This window comes from Lissotriton helveticus, chromosome 5_1 (genome assembly GCF_964261635.1).
Source record: "Lissotriton helveticus chromosome 5_1, aLisHel1.1, whole genome shotgun sequence".
NCBI classification, from domain to species: domain Eukaryota; kingdom Metazoa; phylum Chordata; class Amphibia; order Caudata; family Salamandridae; genus Lissotriton; species Lissotriton helveticus.
The window spans coordinates 1,777,972,196-1,777,984,781 of record NC_136065.1 but is presented as its reverse complement, the minus strand read 5'-3'; the positions used below and the strand labels follow the sequence as shown (position 1 = coordinate 1,777,984,781).

General features: G+C 45.1%; 1 protein-coding gene across 7 annotated transcripts in view; it reads left to right on the top strand.

Annotated features, from left to right (window-relative positions):
- The window catches only part of MAP3K3 (mitogen-activated protein kinase kinase kinase 3), a 2,022,699-nt gene that overhangs the window by 42,570 nt on the left and 1,967,543 nt on the right, over window positions 1–12,586 (top strand). Inside the window, exon 1 of one of the 7 annotated variants that reach the window (XM_078645063.1) lies at window positions 11,852–12,027. The exons of the other annotated variants lie outside the window; for them this stretch is intronic. The gene's annotated coding sequence lies outside the window, so the exon portion shown is untranslated. Of the gene's footprint in view, window positions 1–11,851; window positions 12,028–12,586 lie in introns of those variants that run through there. 7 annotated transcript variants of the gene reach the window in all.

Below are 12,586 nucleotides of genomic sequence, written 5' to 3'. Positions count from 1 at the left end.
TGTTTCGTGATTTTATTCCTGATGAAGAGCGGTCCCATTCCATGTATTGATTTGTGGGTGATACAAAACAGCTTGAACGTGGATCTTCTGGCAACCGGTAACCAATGCAGGGCTTTCAAGGCAGGTGAGATGTGGTCTCGCGGTTTGATATGCAAGAGTAGTCTGGCAGCGGAGTTCTGAATCCGTTGTAGTGTTTTCATGGTCGTTAAAGGTGATCCGTGTTAGAGGCTATTGGCGTAATCGAGTTTGGACAGAACAAGGAAGATGGTAGCTTGGACCTTGTGTGGAAATCCCAAATGAGGCAAAATTAGTCGCAGGGTTTTTAAAGGGACAAAGCTTGATCTTGCTAATTTGTCCACTTCGGCATTCATCGACAGCTTGGAGTCTATGGTCATTCCGAGGTTTCTTACTTCCTTCGATACTTTAGTTGGTGATCCCAGTTCATTAGGCCATGCGGCAAGCGGGTTGTAATGTTTCCAATTGCCACCCGTGAATATTTCAGTTTTTGAAGCATTCAATTTGAGATGGCTCCAAGTCATCCACTCATCCACAGCTCTGAGACAGCTGAAAATTGGTGATTTTCCAATGTCTTTGGGGCATTCCAGTTGCAGGAGTATTTGAGGGTCATCTGCATAGTTATAGCACGTGAGGTGAAATTTATTGATCAGTACTGGTAATGACTTCATGTAGATGTTGAAAAGCATGGGCAAGATGATAGAACCTTGAGGGACCCCTGCTTTTGTGGAGTACGGTTTGGACGAGAAAGGTGGTGTATGGATGACATTAGTTCTGTTTCGAAGGTAGGACGCGATCCAGTCTAGAGCAGTTCCCTCTATGAGAGTCATAGAGTCTTTGTTTCAGAGTGTCATGGTCAACCGTGTCAAAGGCAGCTGAGAGGTCCAAGAGGAGTAGCGCAGCAACCTCGTTGCGGTCAACTGTATTCTTCAGGTCATCCCAGATGGCAAGGAGAGCAGATTCAGTGCCTCTTCGTGGACAGAATCCTGTTTGGAAGTCCGAAAGTATGTCATTCTCTTCAATGAATTGTGACATCTGGGCGAACGCTGCTCTTTCTATCAGTTTGCCCAGGAAAGGTCCATTTGTAATGGGTCTGTAGTTGTCAGGGTTCAGGGGGTCCAAGTTTGTTTTCTTCAGTGAAGGGCGTATGGGTGATTTTTTTAGTTTTTCTGGAAATATTCCGGTAGTGAAGGAATCGTTGATGATTCTTCTTACTGGAGTGGCAGCAGAGGTTGTTAAAAGAATTGTCGTGAAAGTTTGTGGTGGGCAGGGGTCAGAAGAGCTGCTGGCAGGCCTGCTTGCTTTGACCAGGTGCATAAATTCATTGTGTGAGATGTGTTGGAAGGAACGGAGAGGCTTGGTTAGAGTACTCTTGGATTGTTGTTTGTACAAGGTTTAGTGCTGGTGCTTTGTGACTGTTTTAAGTACGAGTCCAACTTGTCTGCTTTGTCCGTGTAATGATTTGACAGTTTGTCTGTGAAATCTTGAGTAACAGGATGAGTTCCTTCTAGGCAATTTGGTTTGCGAAATTCATTGAGTAATATATAGAATTCTTTATTTGCACATTTAGTGTTTTGACTTCTGTCTGAATAGTAACTTTTCTTAGCTTTTTTTGATAGCTGATTTGTATAATCTGTTAATTTTCTGTAGGTGAAGTTTGTCTTGTTTGGCGTTTGTTTTGAGACAGGTACGTTGTAGCTTTCTAATTTGTTGTTTTATGTCTTTTATTTCTATGTTTCTCCAAGGCGCTTTTTTAGGTCTCGCCTACCTATGCAGCGCATGCGCTGCTCGCGTAAGAGAGACTTATAGCCGCCGGGTAGCTAGCGAAGTGGGACAGGAGAGGTGCACGAGCTTGCCAAACACATAGGAGACAATGGCTGCTCGCACGCTTTAGGAGACACACGCTGTGAACGTGCGCGTCTCCTCGAGCGCTTTAGGAGACGCGCGCGCCTGTTCTCGCGCCCCACCACGCTTTCACTTTTGCTCACGGCTTGCTTTATTCAACCGGTGCTCTGCGGCGAGGGCCAGGCTGAAAACCACTAATCTGCGAGGAAGGTTAGTGGGAATGTTTTTCACTGCCAACTTCTTAGAGGTTCCTGGCAGGGGGCGCCTTCCCATGTGCCACCTCGGCAGTAGGTCTAACAGCGAGCGATGCTTTGCTGCACAAGTAAAGTGACATTTGTGAAAAGCACAAGGCTGTAAGGCACTCTTTCCGAGCTGCCATGGCAGCGACGCGCTAGCAGGGTGAGGCGCCTTATCTTCAAGTTCAGCTGGGCTGCGTTATCTGTGACGCACCACTGTGGGCTACGCCATAACGGGAACGCAATATGTTTTCCAGGTGTGACGCATGCAATCTGAGGCCGGGTGTCTGACTTAGACATTGTGGGCTATGCATTCCTGCAGTAGTGTTTCCGGGTGTCTGACAGGCTCTATTGATGTGATGTCATGTGCCTGACTGTAGATTGGGGCTGTACAATGTCACATGATGCGGTTTATGGATGTCTGGCTGTAGATTGTGGTTTATCGAAGAGGGTGTACCGAGTCTGGAGTACATTGTGGGTGGGGGTAACTCACAGCACACCGCCCCCCCCACCCCCTCCATACAAACTTAGCAACACAAATAACAATGTTTCTTCCTGCGCCACGTGTCACACCCACCCAGGTTTGTGTTTCAGGAACAAAGGTGTGAATATTTTTAACACCTGTCTCTGTGCTGTTCACAGCCCTCCAATGTCTGTCGAGTCAGTAATATTTGGGTGAGAGCAGACACATATAACAGAAAGCCACAGTGTGTGTGTGTGATGTATGCATCGGCGCTCTTATCGATATATCCTCTAAATAAACGAGAAATGTGGCAGTATTATTATAATTATAGATCGTTTAAAAAGCTATTTTCAGTAGCTAAAAATGCAAAATACCACATCGGCCCCACCCCACACACACAGAATACACACCAGGGTGATGTGGGGTCTGTTCCAACGACAGAGACACAAACCCAACAGGCTGAAGGCACACTCGTTTGTACATTTCACCACAACCCCGAATTAGAATTTCAGGGTTTTTACTTTTTAGACAGTTATGTGATATGTTTATTTGGGCGCCGATAGTATGAAAGTTGCTTTTTTTCCAAACAAGAAAACTAATTTTTTTTTTTAAACAGAAAGTGAAACCCTGCAAAGACTGTTCTGCTGTCTGTATACACAGCACATACGATATTTCAGCGTGTACTTTCAGTAATCATGCCAGGCACTACAAACAGCATATTTCGACTACAGATGTCGACTGTTTTGAACTGCTGTCTGCAGAGTTCAGGGGCCCCAGCTGTCATTAGGGGGTCAGACCTTCTTTACATGTCATGCACAAGACACTTCAAAGGGCGTGACGAAGAGTCGGCATCATGTATGACGTCTGTGGTTCATCACAATTACGTCACATGCTCAATAACATGAAACCCCCGTGAAATTTGGGCTTTGAAACTGCTGCTTTTATGAGAAAAAAAATCTACCCATGCGTCACACCCCCTCTCTCTGTAAATAAGCACGGGTGTGTACTTACATGTATGTGCATTACATGATTATAAACATTCCATCTTAGGCACGGGCACACATCTGCACGAGTACTGATGTGCGCCATTGAGGAGGTAACTAGGGGGATAAAGATGTAGAGTTGCGGGGCAATAGGGCAAATAGGATGATTGATAATGGGATAAGGCAATGGGGATACTGGTGTAAGCTTGAGGGCCCGCGTGAGTGGCATTGAGAGATGAGGGCTTTGGTCTTGAGCACACAGCAGAATGTACACTGTTATGCACCATGCATGCTTTGAGGCGAAGGCATTAATACTGCACATTCACAATAATACTCGTCAGTCTTATTTATCTATGACGTCTCAATCCTTACAGGACCCTATACTTTATTATTCCTATGACGACCAGATCGTGTGTGGCTCTGTGTGTGTGGCTCTGTGTGTGTGTGTGTGTGGCTCTGTGTGTGTGTGTGTGTGTGGCTCTGTGTGTGTGTGTGTGGCTCTGTGTGTGTGTGGCTCTGTGTGTGTGTGTGGCTGCATGTGGCTCTGTGTGTGTGTGTGTGTGTTTTTGAAACATAAGTAAAACGCGTTGTTATTTGCAATGTCAATAGCTCAAACTCGTGTAAATATGCTACCTATTGCATTGCAAATCCAATAGGGCTCGCATTTGCGAGAGATTAAGCTATTGGCATTGTAAATGACAATGACATTTATTTATCTGTTTTCAAAACCAACACATAAATAAAAATGTTGTCATTTACAATGCCAATAGCTCTAACTTTTGCAAAGGCGAGACCGTTGCATTGTAAATGCTTGTTTTTTTTTGTTCTGTTGTGTGGTTTTGAGTGGTATCAGGATGTCAAAAGCTTCCTGTAGCCATTCATATAGATTTTGAACAGAATTTATTGTTTCCAGATTTGTCCTTGATGTTAGTTGTGTTTCTAAGTGTTCTAAATTGAGTTTGTTCCACGGCCGATAGGTGGATGGATATAAGGTAGTTTTAGGTGAGTTGCTTAGTGTTGTTTTATGTTGGAAAGCAAGCAAGTGGTGGTCTGACCATGTAACTGGAGTTGTAGTTTGAAAGGTAACAAGTTCAGTATTAGCAAAAATGACATCTAGGATATGTCCAGCGGTGTGTCGGTGTGTGGACAATCTGATGCAGGTACAGTGCGTCTAGGCCAGTGATTATAGTTTTTGGATGGGTCAGATTGTTGTGGCTCCCACCCTCCTCCCCCGCACTTCCCTTCTGTTGCTCCTCCCAGCCGTTTTTTTTTTACATATTGCACAGCAGTGTGGGCTGCTGTTGCAACCTGGCTAAAAAGCGATCTAGGAGTCAGTCAACGCTGGCTGCTTCATATCACTTTTTAGGTCTCGCCTGGCGTTAGCAGCGCATGTGCTGCTCTCGCCATGCGAGGGCTTTTGCAATCTATACGGTTCAAGAAGGGTGATTTAAGCCACGCCTTTCATTTTGATTGGCGTGTGTCAGCTTTTATTTTAAACACTGGAGCGTGATTTGTTAATTGGGCTTACTTGTTCCCGCCTTTTCCTCTTTAACTGCGGCCCATTTCGACAGTCCGACGCCATCTTTGTGACGTATGAGGACTTCTAATTAGGAATGTGTTTGGTTTCCGTCATTCCGACATGCCGATGCCATCTTTGTGATGTATGAAGACTTTTAATAAGGAATCTGGTTGCTTTTTGTTCAGCGTTTACTGGGCTGTTAGTAACATTAGCATCGTTATGTAGAGGACGGCACAAAAGGTATTTTTATTGGAGTGTGGCATGCTTGTTCCTTTTGTCTTGGGTACAATTCTTTGCCTGCTGGGACACCCTCAACTCACCTCCCTCGCATTCTCAAACAAGATACGCCCCCTGCGCGAGCCTCCCTTTGCATAAGCAAATTTAGCATATTGTGCTTCAAACAAGAGGCAATTTAATCCTTCCTTGATGAACAACAGTAAAACAGCTTTCAATCAAATCTAAAGAATAAAGTGAGGAGGAGGCGCTGCCTGTGACAGCGCTCGGTCGCTCGCACCAACAAAGTGAATTCCTCATGTTCTCTACAGGATTTGACACCACCACCAATATTAATGAATTGCTGCACTTACTGTCGCAGTGTATTTGAGAAGGATAGCGACACAGCTTTTTCGCCAAGTAGGGCTTTACTAATGTGTTTACTTTTTTTTCACTTGACGCACGGATCCGACTCACTTAAGGCACTTTCCTTGTTTCTTGCGTGAATTAGAGGAACTTATCGCCTTAGGCAATTACTGGTTTGTGCTTTCAAATGCATTATTCAGTCAGCTCCACTTTCTTGTTTATGTCACAGTAAGTCTGTGCTGTTGGGCTCAGAGCGGAGGGTGTGTGTGGGAAAGTGTACTGTAGTAATCCTAGTTATCTTCCTACATCTAACACTAAAATCCAGTTTGAGGCAGTCGCTGTCCACACAATAATCCCAGAGACAGAAGTGTGTTATAACAAAGTAGAGTTTTCCTGCAAACACACAGTGAATGCCCAAGAATAGTCTTGACATCCTGTTTTTGCCCTTTGAAGTGTGCCCTACGAGTTATATGTAAAATCACAGCAGACCTGTCAAGGATTTGACATTGAAGCAGTATTTGGCAATGTAATGTCAAAATGGATGCCCATAGCCCCATCTTGCATATTCTCTCAGGTTCAGAGGGGTCCTCTCTGCGCATTCAAGTCAGCCTATTGTGTGCTTCTGGGAGGAATCCACACTCGTGCACACCTATTCAAATGCTAATTATTGGCTGAAAGAAGTAGAAGAGCAAATGCAAATGGGTCTTTGGAGGCTTTAAGGATCTTTTCCTTAACATTTATGAAACACCTGAACACCATTGAATCGGATTTTTAATATCTATTAAAAATAGTTGTTTAATTATCCTTATAGCTGTTTCCTAACTAAAAGCAGCATTATTCATTGTAATAATAAAGGTAATAATGTAACTCATTGTTTTCTGATGGAACATCCGGCCTTAATACATTGAAACTAGCTTTGGAGGCTTTTTCTCTGTAAGAACATGTTTAATTCCTACATATCCTACTTGTAAATTCCATGTATCGTTCACCATGACTTATATGGGGTTGACTTATTACTATTTAAAAGTGAGATTTTTACCTGTCATAAGTGTTTATTTTGACAGGTTGAACTGCAATATTTAAACTGCTACAGTCTGGCGACAGTGGTAGGACTTGAAGCCCCCATTACTTTTAATCTGTGAGGACACCAAATCAAAGCTACAGGACCGTTTGATATCAACTCCTGTTGTACATGTAGCCTGCATAACCAATCTGACTTTTTTCTGATTAAAAGTTGTGCTTTAAGGATGGTGCCTTTTTAGGGCGAGCTCGACCTGCATTCAATGCGAAGCATTGATTGCTGTCTGGTCGACGACTATTGTCAGCCGTTTTTGGGAATGTGGACACGAGATGGGCACGAGCGCAGATTTCACCTCGTGGGCGCGCACAGCGCCGTGCCCATCTCCTGCCTCGGAAGCTCCAACACGCATGCGCATACCCAGAGATACACACACGAGCGCCCATGCATGCACCCATACATACAGAGAACCCACCCCCGCCGTCGCATGCACACACGTGCACACACACACACACTGCATACACACATGTCCCCCCCCCCCTCTTACCTCACCAGGCTCTTTTCTTGCCCTGTTTTCTTGTGGGCTCCTTCTGCCCGGCTCCTAATGGATGGGCGGGCGGGCGCGATGCGGCCAGGGGCTCCAGTGCTGCTACGGCGGGTGGGGGTGACGCGGCCAGGGACTCCAGTGCCGTCCATCGCCTCTTGTACGCCATCAGCAAGCGGAGCCGGGTAAGCGCCCAAGAACACTGTGTGCGTGCGCCCGCCTGACGTCACTTGGAGGCTGAACCTTACGGTAGGCAGGCGCGCTAATATCCGGAACGTAATGGAAGACCTCTCTTTCCCTGAGGCGCTCAGTGAAAAATGTTTCCATTACTGCCGTCATCACCTGTACAAATGGGACAAGCAAGCAAATGTCACAGATTTGCATGATGCTGCTCTGGAATGTTGATCTTTCCACCCAAACCTAGTAATCTAGGTACCACTCGTTACAGGGAGCTGCACTCTATTGGCAAAAAGCATTTTATAGGGATAGTTGCCAAGAAAGTGTCAAGAGCCTCCAACATTTGACGCATTTCACCTCACCCACATACGATTTTTGGTCCTTGCCCATTCCAAGCAAATTGAGTAGCTTTTCTGGCATTGTCTCCATACCATAACCGTACGTGAGTCTTGGAAGCTATCCATGCCACTCTGACTTTATTAAGCAGTTGCTGCCTTAACAAGATCTTTGTTTCTTTCACGACAACATCCTTCCCGAATCCCAGATTCACAATATTAATATTCAAGGTCAAGCAGTTGAGTTTCTGATAATGCAGTGTCATCTTGTTTATGGTTTACTCTATTCCTCGATATGCAGTTGGTAATGACATTCCACTTCTGAGCACTCATAAATATAGTCTCTTCTGCCTGCAGAAATGCATGGAAAGGGGGGGGGGGGGGGGGTCGGTGTGTGTGTGTGTGTGTGTGTGTGTGTGTGTGTGTGTGTGTGTGTGTGGGTGTGTGTGTGTGTGTGTGTGTGTGTGTACGCGTGTGTACGCGTGTGTGTGTGTGTGTGTGTGTGTGTGTACGCGTGTGTGTGTGTGTACGCGCACGTAAGTAATAATCCTTTTATTTGGCAGCATATTTTCAATGTTACAGGGACACGTTCCGGCTGTCTTGGCAGCCTTTATCAACCTGAATATGCACGATGACATTTGCACTTTTATACTTAACTGCTGCTCGCCGGTGTTGCTAACCACGTCTTGGCTATGTCATTTAAAGGTATAGTCCTCCTTTTCTTAAGCAAGCACTCATTGGCTGCCGTTCAAATAAAGTTATTACATTTTGAATATAGACAGCCACACTTTTCGCGATAATTGTGTTTTAAAAATCACATCTATCTTTGGCAGCAAGTAAATTGGTAACATTATCAGAAATTAATTAGATATTTTCAAAGATGACAGTCCGTCAACTAATTTTATCAATTCTGTGCAAAGTTGCAATTTTATTAAAAACTAGTGTCCCAACCTGCCACGATTCTGTAGACAGTTCTCCATATTTACTGACACCAACTCAATGCTCGCTCCAATTCACAGTGTTAGACTGCTAAAAATGAATCACACGTTGCAGAATGTCAGTTTCCATTGCTACTCATAGCACCAGCCATGAGCCCTAGCTCTGAACTTCATAATAATAATAATAATAAAACTTTCACAATGTCCGGGCTCCCTGCAGGTTTGTAATCACTTTCATCAGTGATGTCACTGACCATGTCATGAGTGATGTAACATGTGACGTCATCAGCAGTGCATTGCGGGGGCGCAAGTTATAGTTAGCTCAACTAACTATAACGGCCGAATTTCTCTGGTTTTGTTCGAGTGAAATGTTCAATTAACTATAACGTCCCTGAAACCTGTGTTTTTTTCACAAAATTTCTAAGGTATTTTCAATGCTAATTTCTAACTATAAAGTCCCTGAAACCTATGATTTTTGCAGTGAATTTCAAAGGTTTTTTAACTGCGAATTCCTAACTATAACATCCCTGAAACCTCTGTTTTTTTCAGTGAATTTCTAAAGTTTATAAAATGCTAATTTCTAAATATGCCTACATAGGTAGGTGCAGAAAGAAAGAAGCAAGAGTTGCTTGCATGCTATTAGTACCAATATAACACTCACATTTAGCAGCAAGTAACAGGTGACCATTCTAGGTTTGCAAAGGATCTTCCACCACCCTGTAACACTTGTGGCTGCATTTTTGGTAATGTTTGAGCCGTTTGAGCTAGAAAGAAGCCTTTTTTTTCAAATGTGCAGATTAGGCAGCAGATGATGGATTATGTGGCAAATGCCGAAAATGTATAATTGTGCAAAAGTCGGTGCAGCCAAACAGTCGCATAATTCCAGTGGCCCTGCTCATACCTCTGACGAGGTCCAGAAGTGCTCCTCAGGAGTTCCTTCTTTTTTAGGTGGAGCCTAACGTGCAATCAATGCAAAGCATTGATTGCGGTCTGCTCGACGACTATTGTCACCCGTTTCTGGGAATGTGGACACGAGATGGGCACGAGCGCAGATTTCACCTCATGGGCGCGCACGGCGGCGTGCCCACCTCCTGCCTCGGAAGCTCCAACACCACACACGCATGCGCATACACAAAGACACACACACGAGCGCCCATGCACGCACCCATACATACAGAGAACCCACCCCTGCCGTCGCATACACACACACACGCGCACACACACACACACACACTGCATACACACACGCTCCCCCCCTACCTCACCGGGCTCTTTTCTTGCCCTGTTTTCTTGTGGGCTCCTTCTGCCCGGCTCCCAATGGATGGATGGGCGGGCGGGCGGGTGGGGGCGATGCGGCCAGGGGCTCCAGTGCTGCTACGGCGGGCGGGTGGGAGGGTGGCGGGGGCGACGCGGCCATGGGCTCCAGTGCTGCTACGGCGGGCGGGCGGGGGCGACGCGGCCAGGGGCTCCAGTGCCGTCCATCGCCTCTTGTACGCCATCAGCAAGCAGAGCCGGAGAAGCGGCCAAGAAAACACTGCGCCTGCGCGGAAGTGCGTGCACCCGCCTGACGTCGCTGCTTCTCGCGTGAGAGGCGTATGGCACGGCCGGGTCTAGTTACTACTTAGTTCCGAAGTGGCTACGTCGTGGGGAAGTCTTCGATGAGCGGTGTGTGGGTCATGGGCGCGAGATTCGTAAAGAAGGGGATAGGGTGGCTTACTCGAACAAAAAAAAGTGTCTGAAAAGGAGTTGTGGATAATACAATCGGCCAGTTACCAGGACCTATCGTCTATAAATAAACTGAGCCCATGTTTTTCGGATTCCTTGCAGTGTTTCCATTGTAACAATTATTTGTTCAAGGGCAGTGTGCTTGTCTTTGTTTTAACCGCATGTGTTGGCGCAGATCGAGGTTTTGTGAGACTGCAGTGTGATAGATGTTTATTTACACAGTGACTCGCTCCTTACATTACAACAGGAGATACTGGAAAAATAAAACTCTTTATTGCGTGAACATTATTGTGTTTGCGTTTTGTAACCTCTATTCTTCATTAATGGTGTCAACGTACTTGTGTAAAAATACCGTGTCTGTTTCTACCGTTACTTTATAATCCTTGCATTGTTAGGGAGTTTCGTCGTCTTTCGCCTACCACCATGCCTTTGAATATCGAGTCGGGAATAGTTACTCTGCTCACGGAACACCTGCTCATGGCTTGGAGATGCTGTCCACCTTTTAGGAGCAATCGATGTTAGTGGCTGCATTGCTATCTTATTGGCTGTATCATTTTTGAGTCCTCGGACTGTTCTCCTGTAATGGGACCGAAAAGGCGGTACTGTACAGTAATTACCCTTTTAGATAGAGCTGCATCCCAATCGGATTTTTTTTCCTTTCCTGCCTATCTCGGTCATTTGTCCCATATTCTCCTCCCCACTCCCGACCAAAGTATATATATATATATATATATATATATATATATATATATATATATATATATATATATATATATATATATATATATATATATATATATATATATATATATATATATATATATATATATATATATATATATATATATATATATATAGTAGAGCAAATTGCTCAAGCGCTTCAACACCATGTTCTCTTCACGCTAGTTGACCAGAAGTCCCGGTGTTGCCAAACTCCACCCACTCAGGGAGGACGACGCCAGTTGCTCAAACTAAGATGCGTTTGACTAGCGTGAAGAGAACATGGTGTTGAACTGCGCACAGTCCATGAGGAAGGGGCGTTTGTGGCCCCGAAACGCGTCGGACCCAATTTTAATTCAGGGGAACCTGTGAACATTGCAGAGGAGCCAAACACAGATCGGAGGGTCGGATGAAGCGGTGAGCCCTCCCGAAGCGCTTGAGCAATTTGCTCTACTATATTCAGGCGGCCAGCCTCGGTCGCGGAAGGAGCTCCACTCTGATGGCAGAACTTGTATCTTGTCCTAAGAGACTGAGGCGAGATCAAACACACTCGCCTGTCAGCGCAACATCCATTTGATTAATAACGTGATGCCCGCAGCTTCCCTACCATCCTACTTAAGGATCTTAATGACAGTAATGAAAGTGCAGACGTGCCAACCTACTCAAGGTTACTATTTTGTTTCACTTCACAGGACTACGTTGACCAGAAGTCCCGGTGTTGCCAAACTCCACCCACTCAGGGAGGACGACGCCAGCTGCTCAAACTAAGATGCGTTTGACTAGCGTGAAGAGAACATGGTGTTGAACTGCGCACAGTCCATGAGGAAGGGGCGTTTGTGGCCCCGAAACGCGTCGGACCCAATTTTAATTCAGGGGAACCTGTGAACATTGCAGAGGAGCCAAACACAGACCGGAGGGTCGGATGAAGCGGTGAGCCCTCCCGAAGCGCTTGAGCAATTTGCTCTACTATATATATATATATATATATATCATCGCCGACTTGACCCCACCACCATCCTGCTCCACATTAGGCCAGAAGGTCGCCACCCTCTTTGACTCCTATATCTGGGGGGGGGGTTATTTCAGCGGGCTTATATAGGAGTGAAACCCCTGTGACAAGTGCCAATCTCCTGTTCTTTTCTGGTTCTCATGCCTCGTATATAGCAGCGCTGTTGCCACTTTTTCAAACTAATTGTACATTTTCTCTGCCTCTCAAATCTTTTACAAGAACACGCAATGGAATCCTGTTTACATGTACTTTTTTTTTGATAGCCATAGAGAGGCATTTAAGTTCAGTTGGTTAAGATAGGTGTTTGAAAATCCCATCTGCTCTACTAAACTAAAAACGCATACTTGCTAGTAACCCTTTCTTGGTTACACCTTGTTCAGGAACCTCTAGTGTGTTTTTTTTATTTTCTTGAATTACATCACCTCATCTTAGATGATTTATTCCTTCTGTGATCTTTTCCGTTAATTAATTTTTGTCTAT